The sequence below is a fragment of the Capsicum annuum genome, chromosome 6 (assembly GCF_002878395.1).
Source record: "Capsicum annuum cultivar UCD-10X-F1 chromosome 6, UCD10Xv1.1, whole genome shotgun sequence".
Lineage (NCBI taxonomy): Eukaryota > Viridiplantae > Streptophyta > Magnoliopsida > Solanales > Solanaceae > Capsicum > Capsicum annuum.
This window is the reverse complement of record NC_061116.1, coordinates 213855679-213867595: the sequence shown is the minus strand read 5'-3', so window position 1 is coordinate 213867595 and position 11917 is coordinate 213855679.

Genomic DNA, 11917 nt, shown 5'->3' with positions numbered 1-11917 from the left:
GCCAAACGTATGTATCAGAGATTGTTAGACACATCCTTCCCAATATTGTATGGAGAAAATTTATTTGTAACAACTTAGCCTATTCCAAATGATTGTTTTAATTAGTAGCCCATGAAAGACTATACTAGGGATACACTATACAAGTGGCATAGTAGCTATCATAATGTTTCCTTTTTCTCCCTACTCATTGCTCAATCATTATACCATCATAATGTTTTCTTTTTTGTCTTCAATGAGTACCTAACCAGTGGTTTCCATTCAATTCCTTTAATATCATTTGAATCAATCTTCTCAAATAAGTACTAAATTGGGTGCACGTACAGTTTCCACATTAAGGAATCATAAACAAGACTCATATCTTATAAATAGGATGGTTCACCGGTGTTGCTCGCTAAAATTATTTTACGTCGCTGGCTCGTTCCCTTTCAAGAGTAACAGAGATTAATTATCCTAATTCTAATTTTCTTTTCTACTCCTGTAAAGGTGTTGCTGCTTCTGAAAACTGAAAAAAAAAATGTTAACCGTACCTTTTACTCCTTAATCAGAACGTGCATTGACAAGAATAAAAAGGAGAGGAGATTTGTCTTTTGGCTTGCCCACTTTAATTTTATTATTTAATATTAATAATATAAACTAAATTATCCATTTACCTCTCATTAAAAGTATGGTTTGTTACAGTCAGATTGGAGTTTTATTAATAATATGACGTGAGCTCCTCTTTATGCCCTATGATAGTATCAATGACACGTCTTATATTTCCTACAACATAAAGATACACTTTTAGCTGAATATCATGTATAATCAAAATAAATAGATTATGGATAAACAAAATTCATGAATGTTTCATAAAAGGCTAACAACTTAGCAAGAGTAACTAAACGTATGTATCAGAGATTGTTAGACATCTTTCCTAATATTGTATGGAGAAAATTTATTTGTAACAACTTAGCCTATTCCAAATGATTGTTTTAATTAGTAGCCCATGAAAGACTATACTAGGGATACACTATACAAGTGGCATACTAGCTAGCCGGAGAAGATTTAGTTGTTGGTCCACTTTGAAAACTTATTTTAACCAATGGACACTCATTTTGGCAAATCCTAATTTTTTTTGGGTTTGGTGGGCCATGTAAAAGAAAGAATATTTTGGCACCCCTTATGTATTTTTAAAATCTTTTGGATTTAACCCTACTCTTCCATTAAATACAAAAAAAAAAAAAAAAAATTCTCTCATCTTCTCTCTCTTTACCAAAACCGCTTCTTCTGCCTTTCCACCATTTTCAATTTTGAGCTCATGTAAATCAGCTCCAACTTCGATCTTCAACTTCAGGTAAGCTATATTATTGTTCCGGTTAATTTATGCTCCATATTGATGGAGTTTTTTTCATTTTTTTCCGTACTCATTTGTGGTGGGTGAAGTCGTTGGAGTTCAAATAAATTATTACTTTTTTTAAATGGCGCTTGATTTCAGTGAAAGTGGTTATTTTTAGTTGGTATTTACTTATTTTTTATGGATAATTGGTGTGTATCGATTATCCTTTGCGGTTGCATGTTGAAATTTCTTCACTAATTACGTCGGAATGTCGCAAGATATGTGATTTTTGTTAAAACTTTTCTCCAATGTAAGGGTGTTGTAGAAGCATGTTCACGTTGGGGATTTCTTCACTGCGTATTTGATAATTAGACTCGAAAAGTTAAAATTTTTTTAAAAAAAATGAGGCTTGATTTTACTTATAATTTGTGTTTTTAAGTTGGTATTCGATTTGTTTGTCCATTGTTTGTGTTAAATTGTAACTTTCCTCGATGATTGAATTGAGATTCTTTTTGCCACTTTTTGTCGATTTGCGTGATAAAAATGTGTTGTAAATTGAATCTTTTTTGCAACTATTGCATTGAGTTGGTGCTGCAACTGCTGCCATGTTAATAGACTGCTAGGTCGATTAGGTATTGTATCTACTGTCAATTGATTTTTTTAAAAAAAAAATAGGGATTGATTTTACTTATAATTTTTGTTTATAAGTTGGTATTTAATTTATTTGTACATTGTTCTCATTAGATTTTAACTTTCCTCGATGATTGCATTATTATTTTACAAATTTTTCTCGATTTGCGTGCTTAAAATCTGGGTTCCTTCCTATTTTTGTTCAATATATTGGTGATTTAGATGAATATTCTTGTGGGTGATGGGATTGTTTTTGAAGAAACTGGTTCTGCAAATTATAATTTTTGGTGCTGCAACTACTGCCATGTTAATAGACTGCTAGGTCAATTAGGTATTGTAGTTGCTGTTATAGCTGAAAAATGGTAGTTTTTATTGGTAGATCATAACAAATGGCTAGAGATAACAAACGCAAGGCTGCAGAAGGTGATAGGTCTGGGAGAAGAAAAAACGAGCAGTCGATCAATTGTAGGATAAAAATTGCAGCGAGGAAGCAGTTAAAGCTTGGGTTCGAGATAAGCCGGAGGAAATAGATCCTCTCGAGGCTGGGATAGACGAGGAAGCTCTGATCTTTCCCCACTGTGCAAGGTTTGTTTTTACTGAGAGGTACGACCTCGCCACAGTCTTGGATGATGTTGGATCATTTTCGGCTAAGATATCCGTTAGGTCTTGTTTGAAGATGTTAAATGAATTCAAACAAGTTGTGGTTGATCAAACTCTGAATTCTAGGTTTAAGAATTCCTATTTTGGTGGTTTATGGGACCTGCCAAAACATATGAAGTTCAATAGATAGCTTGTCCACTATAAACTTTTCTGACGAGTCGAACCGGACAACAAGCTGCATGAAATGTGGTTCAACATCAATAACAGGCTTGCATGTTTTGGACTCAAGGAGTTTGCGCTAATCACTAGTTGAAATTGTGGTTTTTATCCCCATGATTCAATATATATCAAAGCGATGGAGGAGGGTGAAGCTTTTTTCAAAAAGATTGTGAAAAAGAGTAGTGTAAATGCAAAGAGATTGTTGAATCTTATTAGAGGTAGGAGGCTGGACAAGGAGGATAAGTTCAAATGCAACTTGGTTTGGTTCGTGCAATATATATTGTTTGCACGGGACTTGTCAAAAAACGTGGACATAGACACCTTCAAGATGGTGGATAACTTGGGTTTCTGTTAGAAATACCCTTGGGGTAAGAAGTTATTTTCCTTGACTCTAGACTATCTAAAGAAGCAGATAGACTTAAGCAGGCAGAAAAGGACATTTGAGACGAAGGGAGTTTCATCGTACGCGCTCTATGGATTTCCCTTGGCATTTATGGTATTTGATTATAAACCATTGATGTATTTTATTATATACTGTAATTCATCTATGGTGTCTATAATATACTTAATCTCAGTATTATGTATTTGTTTTTTCTTTTGATCACAGAGTTGGATATATGAAGCCTTTCCGCGCTCGGCAGGGAAAATGGTAAATCAACTGAAGACCCGCTGCTTATTCCCCAATTGCTCAGATGGCATATCTCAAAAGGTGATAAACTAATCGAATGTGTTCCATATTTGCACGGATGAAGCACAAAGGTATGAAACATTTCTTCCGATGAATAATTTTACTAATATTGTGCTACTAATCAATCACATTTTCCTATTTATCTATAGAGAGTGCACCCGTACCTTATTCCCACAGTTCGTGAAATAAAGCAGTACTACATGAAAAAGTTCAAAGCATTTACAGACGAACCGAACGATGCATTCATCGATGGCTTGAAGGCCTGCCTGGAGGGTGTGACTGTCATCACCTAATTAGAGGATAGTGAGGATGGGGATGATGACCGGAATTTTGGTGGAAATGTTGTTTCAAAGCATGTCACTCGGGTGCGGGGACAAGTAAGCCGAGAGCATCGGGAAAGACATCGATGATTGAAAATTTGGAAGAGCCTGTGTTTAGGCTGGAGGAGTCGATCAAAGACATCACTGATTTCGTAAAAGAAGAGAGGCCGAGGACAGCATAAAAGGAGAGGCAAAAGAAGAGAGATGAAGCTAAAGGTAATATCTGCTCTATATATTATAGAAGATGTATATTTTATATAATCTATTTTAATTATAATAATAGAATCTATTCCATTCTTCATCAACTGATATCTTAGTTTATTATAAACGGTAAATACTTGAAAATGCAGGTGTGCATGTGCATAGTCGGCATTCAGTGGTGAGGGCTGGCCGCGATGACAACGGCATCAAAGAAGCCTTCCTTGAGGTAACAGCTTTGGAACATAACTTCATCAATGTTGATGAGCTGATGATCCCTAAGGTTGCAACTGTTGTAGAGAAGAAAAATCTGGATGAAGGCGATGAAGAGAAAGAAGAAGAAAAAAATAAAAAAGTTTTTTGTGAAGAAGAAAATAAAGATGATGGATAAGCTAGTATGGAGAAGGAAGATCATGACGAAGGTGGACAGGATGAAGATGATAAAAATGAAAAAAGTGGTTGTGAAGAAGAAAACAATGAAGGAGATAGAGAGAAAATAGAAGATAAGAATGAACAAGAAGTAGAGAAAGAATAACATAAAGAAGAAGGAAAAAGTGATGCACCAGAAAAAAAAAAGGAATCGTGGAGAAGGATAACGAGAATGAATTTTCAAACTTGGATGAATTTCTTAATCAAGTTAGCTAGGAAATCGACAAAATGATGGTGGTAATTGAAAATGTTGAATCTTTAGACAATTATTAAATTTTTATTTGTGACTGATGATTATTTTTATTTGACTAGATAATGTTAACTTCTAACTTTCAGCTCGGGATGCGTAGAACTGAACAATTTTGTTTTCAAACATCCTTTATAGTTTATGATAAATATTTTTCATTTTATATAATCAACGTATCATTGCTTTTACATGAATTGTCATCGTTGATTATAGACTCTGATTAAAAGGTAAAGCATATACAGTGGAGCGATGTGTAGTCGATGAATGGAAAAAGATAAACCATTTATAATATAAGTAAGAAGTAGTTGGTTAATAAAACATTCAGAATACATTCAATCCCACTACACCCCCGTTACACCTTTGCAAAGAGCTAAAACTAATAGTAAACCATAGACCATAAATTTCATTCTCTTTTCTTTTTCTTCAGCCATAGCCAACTTATGCTTAAGTTGATCCCTCTCAATTTCGACATCTCTCAACAATCCCTTTAAGTGATCAATCTTGTGTTCCGATTCTCTATATAATTTCATTAGAAGATCCCTGTTTTCTTTGGAATCTCTAAGCCTTTCAAACATTTCAAACTTTGCAATGCCTTTAAATTTCGACACCTCAGAATCGGAGGAAATCCACTTGAAATAAGAGCATCCACCATTATCCTAAAATAACGAGGATAAATTAGTAAATTGAATTATGAGATGAACAAAATAAATTTTTATTTAAATAAAAACAAACCTTTCCAACCGCGCAACTGTAGAATTTTTGCCCCGGATTTCTGTCGGTGTGTGATGTTTTCAACACCGCAGGATTACCACAACGGCAAATATAAGAACTTTTAAAAGTTTGAGATGACTACGATATTGTTATTGTTGATGCAAAACTTGAAAGTCATCAATAAATGAACATGGAGGAGTCGAAAATGGTCTCTTTAATTAATATAGTAAGGCTATCAAAATCTAACTGTTGGAAAATTCTACCCATTAGAGTTGTAGTGTTGGAGAAAATTTAAATGGATTGTCTTTTACATCAAGGGTTCTCTAATGAATGTATATGTCGTCTATTATCGACGGGGTGACTTACGACTTATATACTGATATTAGTGTTGATTATCCTGTGTATTAGAATATTATCGATTAAGATTGTTGTTGATTATAGACCTTTTAATCTGTCTATGATCAACTTGTTGAATATATGGACGACTTAAAATAATGGAAAAAAAGGAGAAATTAAATAAAATAAAATTATAGTATGTCAATTAACACCATTAAAACATTGTAAAGAAATTTTGATGCATCAATCGTGACTCTCAATCATTTTCGACGTGATCAAGTGTTATCTTAGACACGGCGTAGTCGTAGATGATTGAGATGACATAAAAAGGAGAATAAATAAAATAAAATAAATATTAATCATCCAAGCACTAATGAACGACCAGTTATCATGACAAGAGATTAGACTTGTGTAATGACCATAAGGATGAGTGATAGTTGTTCCTTGTGAGTGTTTAATGGACAAGTAGTGTATGAGAGCAAGGAGTCCTTCTCAACAGAGATGCTTGTTCTAGGTAATTGGATGTCACTACTATTGCCCTCCCCTATACCCATTTGATCGAGTGTCCAATTGATTTGTAATCTTATATTATGATATTTAGTCATTTTACATTGCGTGAGTGATGTTAATTTATTTTATTTTATTTTATTACTCCGTTTTTTTAATCTCACATCCTTTAAAAATAGACTTCTTTGGTCGATACATGACTAATTATAAAGTCTGGTATAGATAAAGCTATTTATCTATATACTCAAGATATCATAACAAGTTTATTTTCAAAAGAGGTGAGATTAAAAAAAGTGGGAAATAAAATAAAATAACATCACTCACGCAATGTAAAATGACTAGATATCATAATATAAGATTACAAATCAATTGGACATTCGATCAAATATGTATAGGGGTGGGAAATGGTAGTAACAACCAATTACCTAGAACAAGCGTCTCTGTTAAGGACTCCTTGTCCATTGAACACTTACAATTAACAACCACCACTCATCCTTATGGTCATCACACAAGTCTAATCTCTTGTCATGATAAGTGGTAATTCATTAGTGCTTGGATGATTAATATTTATTTTATTTTATTTTATTTCTTCTCCTTTTTATGTCATCTCAATGATCTATGACTACGTCGTGTCTAAGATAACACTTGATCACATCCAAAAGTGATTGGGAGTCACAATTGATGCATCAAAATTTCTTTACAATGTTTGAATGGTGTTAATTGACATACTCTAATTTTATTTTATTTTATTTCTTCTTTTTTTCCCATTATTTTAAGTTGTCAATATATTCAGGAAGTCGATCATACACTATATGAGTGGTCAATAATAGACTCGTTTATAAGTCGATAATCTCTCAATATACAGGATCATGAATACTGATTTAATTCTATAATTCACCCGTGACACAGTCGATTATAGAATGTGTATTTACTATATTCGATTATTTATTCCTACTGTACTCAGAGTGTAAATAAAGGTTGCAAATCTTAAAACAGGGACTACTAAAGAAACACTAACAAATCACTATAGATAAAGAGAACATCATGAATACAAAAACTTGAAACTTGTTTATAGATATATAAATGTTCATTGCATCTATATTTACAATTTTTGGGGAAAAAATCCCAAACAAAAAGTCAAAAATGATGCTTTCATTTACATAATCCTACCGTGAAAGCTTCATTAAGCAATGAACTACAAACCAAACAAAAAAAACAACAACACTACACTAGGGGGACGAAGAGGGGGTGATGAGTTCACGAGGGCCCAGGTTAAGCCTCTCGTCTATGGCCCGAAGAAATGAGCCATCCGGCGAAGCTCTATATATAGACGTCGTTGATTGGTGGAAAAACCATTGAAAAGAAAATTCAGGTCACTCCAAAGCGTTAGCAACTCTATGTTGTTTATTGTTGACATTCTGTGGAATGGCCATAATGGGTGCGTCCTCCTAGACATCTTCTTCTCCCTTAAGTCTTTTTTCTTCTGAAATTATGTTCAAAATTGACCATGGTTTCTTTAAATAGACCACACCATGATAAAATCAATCAATAGAAGCTTTACACGTGTTGATTGAGGGGGAGAAAGTTTGTGAGAATAAGAAACAAAAAGTCGTGACTGTTGTGGCAGTCGAGGCATTTAAAAAATTATCGTTTTACGAAGTGTAATAATTACATTGAAAGGTTCAGTGTATGAGGAATAGGGTTTCTGTAATAGACTACACGACTGATCGATGATAAACTATGTATTTTACACTATACCCCCTAGACAATGCATCGATGTATTATATATTTTGAGTCTAGTTGATGTTTATTGTGTATACTTGATTTCAGAACTTGAAAAGACAGTTTTCAAATTGCCACCTATTCCATGCGTCGTAATTATTTCTAGTTCAATATTGTATGAAGAAAAGGATTTGTTCAATAGACAACCAGGTAGGTTTATTATACACTACGTACTAAACATTGACTTAGTAGACCAAACACTGATATATTATATATTATGAGTCTTGTCGATTATTTAAGTCTAGAATCTATATAGTATATAGTATATAATATATGAACAGGAATCGATAATGCACAACAAAAAAATGGGTATGCTTACATATCTGTCCGAGATAACACACAACTCTGGTTCATGGACGACAAAGACCTTAAGCTTCTCGAAAAAAAAGCCCCATGACGCATCGTTCTCCATATCCACCACACAATACGCTAAGGGATAGATATGATTCTGCGTATCTTGAGCGACAGTGGACAGCAACATGCCCTCGTACTTGCCGGACAAATGCATTCCATCAACGGCAACGACCTTTCGCATGTGTGCATATCCACGGATGGAAGCCCCAAATGCCATAAAGTAGTAAATAAACCTGCCATACTCCTCATCGACCCTGAGGGAACTAATAGACCCATGGTTGAGGCCGTTGAAAATATATGAAAATTTGGGAAGCACTACATATCCATGCTTGGGCGTACCTCGAACTATGTTCTTCATAAGGACGCCTGCCATCCAACACTTCCAATAGCTCGGCCTGCAATGTAGCTCCCTAAATACGATCCTCTCGATCTCTTTCGGACTTGGACCTTTGTTGTCGATTAAAAATTTTAAAATAAGTGAGGCAATCACCTCCAAGGTGACATTCTTGCTCTTTCCTATGACATGATTAATGCCATAAGTATGCTCTCCCACGTACTTGTGGACGTGAAACCAACACGATTCTCCAATAGCACATGCGCGCACCATCCACCAAAAAGTACGATCTACGCACCTCACCCTCAAGTCTTTCTTACTACTCTTCAGAGTTGTGTAATTGAACGACATTTTCACCGACGCCTGCTTCAACAAAAGTTTTAATGTTTTCTTATCCTTGAATGTTTATCCTAAAAAAAGATTGGTGTTATCTGAGAAAGAGTGGCTTCTTTATGGATCGAGCTGCCTGTCCTCACCTCCTCCACACTCCTCTTCTTCATAATCTTCACTATTATGCCATTCATCACAACCCATGAAATCGTATTCCGTTGACGTATCATCCACATTCCGGGATGGGGGTGGGGGTGAGGGTGGGAGTGGGGCTGATGTGGAAACTTCTTTCTGGGACCTTTCAAAAAATTTAACCCTCAATATAGGTCTGGAGTTATTAGAATCAATGCAAAACATATATAATTCCACGTGTCTATCATTCCTTATGAACGTTGGATGGATTTTCCCCTCCCGTTCATCAAGGAACTAATTAACACCTCGCTTTGATAACAACTTAATTCACCCCTATCCATTGCGCTTTTAACTATGTCGGCGTATAAACCGTTGCAACGAAGGGCAATGGACACTGTCTCCTTAGACGCGGTTTTCCAAACCCAACATTTAGGACTCTCCTCCCATTCATCAGAAACTATACCACCAACAACCACGTAATCTATAATAAACATAGTATACCTCGATAATAGTCTTCAATAGACTTGAATAGTGGTTTATACGGCTAGACTTAATAGACTGAAGTCATCTTCTTCCTAGCTGCTGGTCGTACAGTGCACTATTGACCCTTTTCCGATGACCACCAGAATAATTCGACGAATTTTAGCTTACAAAAAAACTAAGGAGTATTGGAATGTTGCTATTGACCCAAGAATCGATTTCGAAATGTGGGACTGAATTTTGAGCTTTTTGTATGAAAATGGAAGAAAAATTGGAGCTAAAAATAATCGAAAAAGACTTATAACAATGGAGATAATGTCACTTTCCGATGGATGCTGGAAAATTCGATGAAAAATGACCGAAAAATGGTCGGAAAATTAAGAAAATGGCGCCAAAATAGGGTGGTTACTAGTGGATTGGTTGAGAAGATTTGGGATTTTTATTTTTTAAAATTATTTATCCAATATTTATATTTTTTAAGATGGACTAAAGTGTAGTTTTAACAAAATTAGGGCTAAAATGAGAAAAGGGGCTGAAGTGTAGATTTTGTAAGTTGACTGTTAGATTTGCATTTTATTTTTATGGTCCCATAAAAGTGTCTATTCTTCAAATTAAAAAAACTTGGTGGATAAATGTCAAAAAAAAATTGGGAAGTGGACTTTTGCCAAACTTCCCCTCAGGTTATTCCATGTGTACCTGCATCTGCATGCTTTCAATTTTCCCCAACAAATAAAAACAAAAATGTGTGTTAAGTTTTTCAGTTTTGGAATAGTTACGGAATATCCATAAATAGAATCAAATCTTCCTTCATGTTATTTACATGATGTTCCTCTTTAATAAAATTCTTGAAAGGCTTTAGTTGATCCATGATTTATATTTCATGTCTGACTATTTCAGATGCAACTTTTTAAGCTTCTAAAAGAGGATGATTTTTTAAGTCCATAACTTTATTCTTATTAATTACAAAGTGCGAGTAGCCAACAAGTAGGTTAGTCAACTAATTAATCAATCAATAGATTTTACTCCCATCTTCGCTTTCATAACGGCAACGAATGATTAAACAGTGACGAAGTGGCCTGAAGAAAATGCAATGGGCAATTATATTGCACTTACAATAGGCAAGAATGTTGATATTGTTATATACAAAATCACCTTGGCTAGAGTAATATAATATACCATATATGTGTGGAAGAAAAGGAATATATGTCTAGTTCAAGGCAAATGCAACAACTTTAAAGTGTTGGACAAGATGTTTATCGAGAAAGTTATACTCATAGGCAATAGGTATCCAAAGTTGGCCAGAAAATGGCAGAATCATAGTAAGTAATTTTTATTCATTTTAGTATTGTATGTCTGTTAAAAATTACTCTCTCCCGCGCCTCGGCCCTCCGGCCCCGTCGCCGTCGCCGACCTACGGCGCCGACCCGACCGCCGGTCACCGACCCTGACCGCCGGACCTGACCGCCGGTCACTGACCGCCGTCGCCGAGATCCGGTTCCCCTCTGCTGTACCCCCCCCCTCCCTGGCCCGCCCCCCCCCCCCCTCCGCCGGCGCCGTACAACAGGGCAGCAGCTGTAGCTCGGTCTTCAGCCGGCAGCCGCGGATCCATCTCAGTAGCGATCCCCCGGCAGCAGGTCGACGCGGGGCTTGGTTGCCGGCTTGGTCTACAAGTGAAATCCGGTGACTTCTAACCTTTGCTTATTTCATTCTTCATTCTGCATTCTTTCATTCTTCGTATTATACTAGTAATTGAGTATAGTTTGGTTGCTGGAATATTTCCTTGAATTGGTGTGAGCCTTGTATTAATTGCTGCTGCTTTACTATTACCATCGTTTATGTCTTTATATCTTTATATTATATTTATATTCTCTTATACTTTCGCCTAGTTGTGGCTGTGGGCAGTAATGGGTGGATAGGGTCATGTCCGAGGGGGTTGGGGAGGGGGGCAGTGGTGGGGGCGGGGGATGAGGAAAGGGCGGGAGTGGGAGGGAGGCCAAGGTTTGGCCGCGGGGGAAGTAGTGGAGGGCGTGCGGGTAGTGAAGGTAGGCTGAGGGTTGGGTCTTGGAATATAGGGACCCTGCAGGGCAAGTCCATAGAGCTTGTGAAGACCCTTAGGAAGAGAAGGATCAATATTGCGTGTGTTCAGGAGACCAAGTGGGTAGGGTCTAAGGCTAGGGATGTGGATGGTTACAAGCTGTGGTACTCTGGGAGCGAGAGGCGTCGGAATGGAGTTGGCATCTTAGTGGATGAAGAGCTTAGAGGTCAGGTAGTAGAGGTGAAGAGGATCAATGATAGGTTGATGACTATT